At 36.2% G+C, this 6,678-nt stretch overlaps 1 non-coding gene across 1 annotated transcript; it reads right to left on the reverse strand.

Moving 5' to 3' along the window:
- Positions 1 to 5,500: 5,500 nt before the first annotated feature.
- LOC139745230 (small nucleolar RNA U3) lies at positions 5,501 to 5,718 on the reverse strand. Its single transcript, XR_011711877.1, has one exon. It is a non-coding gene; the product is annotated as a small nucleolar RNA U3 (small nucleolar RNA).
- Positions 5,719 to 6,678: the final 960 nt, after the last annotated feature.

Raw genomic sequence — 6,678 nt, forward strand, 5'->3', positions numbered from 1 at the left:
AATAATGCTGCCCAAATGCAGCATTGCAGTATCTTCATAGCAGGTGGTAGTGCTTGGGATCTTTGAACAAAGACCTGCGATCATATAACGGTCCGTATGATCATGACAGTAAGAATCAGTAAATGTTTTGATTACCAAAAGGAAAGCAAATCCTTGCTTGGGTGCATTATTTGATTGGAAGTCTTGAAAAATATTAAAAGGTAACTCTGTTTTGATCAGTGGAGTCATTAACAAGTCGATATTGTAATGGGAAATGATGAGGCATATGTCCAGTGTACAACTAACCAACATCACACTGTGGAGATGGCATTCCAGTGCTCATGTTGTATTTTTAGTGCATTGTTTTTTGTGAAAAAAAGAAGGAATACTTTTCACAGTCCTCAAGTAGCAACGTACTTGATTATATGCCAAGCAGCAACTCTCATTCCTAGACCTTTACAAGAATTGTCTGACAAAGTCAGGCTCCAGGACTCTTTAATTATGTGTTGTTGGTTTTTTTTTTAAAGTAAAGGTCTTTCAATGTAATGTAACTGTTACATTTAGACATGTTGTTACATTGATAACAGCACTAATGTGGTAACCCTTGCAACATATGAATATCTGCAAGAGACATGCGTTCATTGTAGCCTTATGCTCAAGTGATGCCTCTGTCAGTAAGAATATATCTTGAGCTTTCAATCCACAGCCATAAACGTAGCATGTATGTGGTAAATTTCGCGATGGTTTCATTTTGCAAATTTCATGCGCCGACTGGTATTCACAAAACAACTCGTGAAAACATTACCTCCCTTAAGCAAGTGTGTTGTACAATGTATCTCTTCAAAATGGATGTTTCCTTCTCTTTTCATCAATGTCATTCTCAATTGTGATTTCAACCACATAGGCAATTGTCCTGCATATTCCAATTTGCAAAACAAAAAACAAAAACAAAAACAAATTATACTCGCAAAATATATGGCATGTACTTTACATAATTGACCAACATTCTGCTATTTTACCGCAACTGGAAGAAACTTCAAACATTCCATGGGTAGAATTTTGTGAAATGCTTTCATTTCTTGTAACTGTCATACCTTGAAGTAGATAGAGCTACACGTTGTACTTGCAGAATTATTCTAATGGCAAATGCAGTTTTTGGACATTTGTTCACATTAAATTAGCATGCAAATGAGGTCTCTCAGCTATCTCTATAGAATGACTTTCATGTGTCTTAATTAAAGCGTATAGAGAGAAGAGGCATTGACGAGTTATGCTTTCATTACCTTTTGGAACACCTAAGGGCACTTTACTGGACTAAATCAGTGCATGTACGTGCCGTAGGTACACCGACTGCCAAGCAAAAGTGTTTGGAAGCAACAAGGACTTGTCATAGAGAAAGCATGTACAGTACTACCTTTAATCTGTAGATCATGCTCTATCAACTGCCTAGTGAAACAATTCTGTGTCTTGTAATGACAAATTGTCACAGTCTTCGATACGACTTATGATTATGCTGCTTCTTGTTTGTACATGTACAATTGTATAACCATGTTTTCTAATTTGCTTTCTTTGAACTTGGTTTGGAAAAAAAAGAAGAAAAGGCTCTGCATGATCTTCTATATCTCCCAGTTTGTACAACAAGTATGTGAAGAAAACACTGTGTGATGACCGTAACTGAGATATTCTTGCCATATTGTAGTCAAGATTATAGATAGCTATTGTTCCTAATGTGATCTATCTTAAAATTGTAAATAGATGTGTATGATTGCTCTTATTTATTCATAGATTATTGTAATGAATATATCAGTGAAAGTACTACAATGTAAAATCTTGAAATATATCATGGCACCTCTCTTATGCTTCCACTGTAACACCCATATAATAGAGACTTTTTATTTATCTTTTCTTTTTAGTGTAAGCCTGGAAGAACCCTGAATTGCACATCATCCTACTCACATTGAATGCATGGACGTAGAGTATGTGTGCCCATGGTGTTTCTCTCATGAAATTCCCTGTAATAAAAACAAGATATTTTCATGCCATGAAAGTTGGCATGAATTGGAGCCGACAGCCCTTTTCGCAGCATGAAATTTTTGCGACGGCCTTTTTTGTGGCATGAAATTTTTGCAAATTGCCACTGGCATTCAATGCATATAGTGTCGACAACAACTTTCACATGCATTCTTATTTCACGAATCTTGGCTCTCGCAGAATTCACAAAATTAAAATGCATGCGAACTTTTCTGGCTTAACAGTAGTTACCAAACTCTGATTTGGATGGTATGCCACTAGGTCATATAAAACCTTTTTCATCATGTGAATATCCCAAGCTTCTTTCACCTGTTCTCATGTGCAAATGTATGTGAAATTTGAGAGGGAAGAATGGTGCACATTTTGCTCAGTTCTAGTAAAAGTCCGTCAGGACCCTTGTGTGTGGTCCAAACTGACATGTTGATCTTATTTCATCATCAAATGGGGTCCCGTACCATCATTGGGTGAAGCACCATATCTTGGTTCTGAAAATGTTGATTACTGTGATGTTTCTATGACTTCCTCTCCTTAAAAAAAAAAAAAATGGTTTTCAACATTAGTCTTTCATATCAAGAATAGGATGGTGAAGAAGCTACTGTTTAGTGTAGGTTGGAAATAAATTTAAATATTTAAAAGGACAGTCTGTTGTATGTCAATGGCAACAGGTTATTAGTATATAAGCAACAAGGTAAACTGTATTGAAGCACGTGACTATTACTGCATGTGAATTCATGTCAGTTGTTGTTTATGGATAAAATTTTGTTGAGTCAGGAGGGATGTGGAAAAAAGGATAAGAGATGCATTACCTGTAAGCCAATGTTGCTTGAATTTTGTTTATGGATGCCACTTGAAAACACAAAATATACACATACTGGGATGAATCTGTGAGTTTGCCCTAGACAGTACTGGTATTATCTAGTGTGTATCAGGAAACTGTGTGTTGCTTGTAATAACAAAGCTGATTCAGATGTGGATTACTTGTGTACAACATAATTTGTTTCTTCACCTATGATTTCTTCTTGTTTATCAATGTGGTGCCAAATATATATTCAAAGTACACAGCAATTTTGTTTTCATTGACGTGTGCATTATTACCTTATAATGTAAAGCAAGATATTTTCGCAGTGTGAAATTTTCGTGAATTAGAGCCAGAGGCCTTTTTTGCAAACTGAATTTTTTCGTGAATTGCCGCAGGCATTCAGTGCGTATAGTGTCGACAAGAACTTTTGTGTGCATTTTAATTTCGCAAATCTTGGCTCTCGTGATATTGAAATGCACCCAAACATTTCTGGTTTTACAGTACAGTTGAACCTCTCTTATCCGGCCTCCCTTTATCCGGATCTCTCTATTATACGGACGCAATCTCGCCGTGAATTTTTTAGATAATTACGGGAGGAAAGGGGGATTCCAAACTCCTTGAGAACTCCTACACAAACACACATGAATTACGTATTACTTCCAACATGATTAACATACATTACATCAAATTTCCTCCCAAATTGCTTACCTTCAGACATTTTAACATCCCCAAACATCCCCAAATGTAACAATGAAAAGGTTGCAGTACATATAGTATACACATTACTACATGTGGGACTACAATTGGCTACATCAGTACATGTGTATGTATATATGTACATGTATAAAGCATTGAGTCTCCAGTATCCGGCCAAATCCCTTATCCGGATGAGCCCCGGTCCCGACTTGTCCGGATACAAGAGGTTCAACTGTACATGTATACATGTCATGTACATGCTTGGAAAGAATTATCACAAATTTTTGGTAGTACTTTGATGTGGGAAATTGTGCGAGAGTAATTAATGTAAAATCATAAGTGTGCTGTCACAATCTGTCAGCATCCGTAGCCATTTCTGTGCTAGCCTTTATTCAAGGCACTCTCATTTCTACTTGCCAATGACTTGCAGCAAGTCACTTACAGATAAGTGGCAAAAAAAATTTTTTTTGACAAGTTATCCTGAAGCATCTTACACCTTTCTGAGCACAACAGACCCCTCTGAATGATATTTCTGTAATCATGGACCCTACTGGTAGGGTCCATGCTATAATGCAGTATCATTCCTTGGAAATGTTAAATAGACAATTACCTGAAAAAGCACTGAATGTACAGAGAAAGTCCAACTCATTTTGATGACTCAGGTTAAGGGCCACAGTGAATAGAAGGGCCAAAGATCAGATTGTGCAAAAAGGGATGGACACAAGAACACCAAGAAAATTTAACTCATTAAATATGCATTACACATGCATATAAGAATGATATTTAGCAACTGCTTGCAGTCTCGGTGCTATTAATGGGGGCTTGTTTTTGTTTCTATCACCTTGTCAGTTTTCTCCAATCCATCAAGATCCAAAGATTACAAAGACTGTACAAGGGACATTTTCCCCACTATGGAATTACACTAGTTATCATGATACATGATATTTGTCTGAGATGATTATACATTGTATCAATTTTTGATTAATTAATCATCTTATTTATTTATTTATTTATTTAATATAATTACAATAGTTATTGTGATACATGATATTTGTCAGAGATGATTATTTGTAACAATTTTTTGATTACTTAATCATCTTATTTGTTTATGTATTCATTCGTTCATATTTTCATTCATCTATTTATCTACCTACCTATTTATTTGTTCTTTATTCATTTATTAGTCTTGTTTACACAGGTTCGCTCCATCAGTGAGTTTAATACTGTTGTTTGTGGAGGCCCTGCATGGACAATAAACACATATTCATAATTATCGAAACAGTATGATACAATACAGACATTCAAATCTTTTGAATTCTTTAGAGATAGGAAGGAGAAGAAGATCCATACTTAATTCAAAAGTATGCCCAGGAATATAGGTGCATACCCCACTCACAAGATTTTAAAAAATAAATGGGTTTAGCTTTATGCATAATGCAATATTTGCCCCCCCCCCCCCTGAACGAACATTTGAATTGAGTCCATGATATTCACTAGTAACAATTTGAGAATGTTGCATTTGGAAGAAGCATGGGTTTCCCACATTAATATTTTCATGTAATTAATCTATAAATTCAGCATTCAAACCAAATACTGGGGTCTTAAACTTTGTGAGTGATACATGAATAGAAATGAATAAATAAATAGATAAATAAATGAATAAATAAATAAATTATAAATAAAATGAAATAAAAAATGTTGTAGCCAGATGTGTCTTGCTCCAATCACACTTCTTTCTTTAATAAATAAATGAGTAAAATGAATTCTAGAATTAAAAAATCTTTCTTTAATGAATAAATGGTAAAATAAATTCTAGAATTAAAAAATAACGTGGTAGCCAGACTTGTTCTGCTACGATTACACTTTTGGCTTTAATAAATAAATGAGTAAAATAAATTCTGGAATTAAAAAAAACAAAACCATAATGTGGTACTGGTAGCAGGGCTTGTATTGCTACAATTTGACTTCTTTTTTCGCATTTTGTAATAAAAATATACCACTCAGATTGCGTTTCCCTCCTCCTCTTCCCCCGAAGGAGAGGAGGAACGGTCATCAATGACAACGAGCAGGATATCGGAATGATATCACTCGATGTCCGCTTCGCGCTCAGAGGGAAACGCTACTGCTCCTCATCGTGGCATTTCAGTGGGACTCTTTTTATGGTAAAAAAGAGAGATGCATACTATAGAAATGATCCCTAAAAGTATGATCTTAAATTATGTTTGTGCGTTATGCAAGTCATATATTTATTCATTTCCCTTCATGGCGAGGTTATAAAGTTATCTCAACCCGCAAACTATCGCTTCTAAAATGTGTTTATACAACAGGTCACAGTTTTTTCCCCACGTGAATCCTTGATGCACTGAAATTATGTGAAGGGGGTAGTGTTGGGTTGTGAAAGGGGCCACCAGGGAAGGGGAAAAGTGGAATTTTATGTAACTCGAGCCGGTATCGAGAGGTAGCAGAACATAATATGAATATGCATGAGATATAGTCTTGTTAACCAGGAGTTTCTTCACGAAATATGCAGAGTTCGTTCGTACGTTTTGTGTGCGAGCATGCAACTGTACGAGACGTGCAGCGCTGTACGACCACGTGCATGCCGTTTGATGTCAGTAGTCTTACGGAGGAAGCCGCATTTTTTCGTGCAGCAAACACTTGTATAGCGGGCTTAACAGAACAAAATTTGATCAAGTGCTTTAGTCTATCATACATTTCTTTGTTCTTTCTCTCGTTCAAGGTTCATTGCAATATTGTAAATGAACTCGTGAGAAATCTATGCGAGAGTGTTGTGCTTTACAAACTATATAATTAGGTAAAACTCAACAAGCAACAGTGTAGTATTGACTATGGCAGTGTCAACAGCGTTCAGAGTCCGATCTCTCTGAAGCGATTGTCGCCTGTCAGTGTACATCAGAGCATGACAAAGTACGCGAACAACAAAGCAAACACATGCACTGTGGTTATTGAGGTACGGAAAGTAAGACTACAGCCAGGAGTATTGTCAAAATACACGTAAGTCTGTGCACTACAGTAGCGCGGCTTGTGTGTGAACGTGTGGTTGTTATCATTCCATGCGACAATGATAGTTACTATCCATTCAACGGCAATGAAAATACATGAATGTTGCCAGCCCAACAAATTACAACTGCCTGAAATTGTTTCAGTAATGA

The sequence above is a fragment of the Diadema antillarum genome, unplaced genomic scaffold, assembly GCF_040938485.1.
Source record: "Diadema antillarum isolate AM-2024a unplaced genomic scaffold, OU_Dant_1.0 seq00001243_RagTag, whole genome shotgun sequence".
Lineage (NCBI taxonomy): Eukaryota > Metazoa > Echinodermata > Echinoidea > Diadematoida > Diadematidae > Diadema > Diadema antillarum.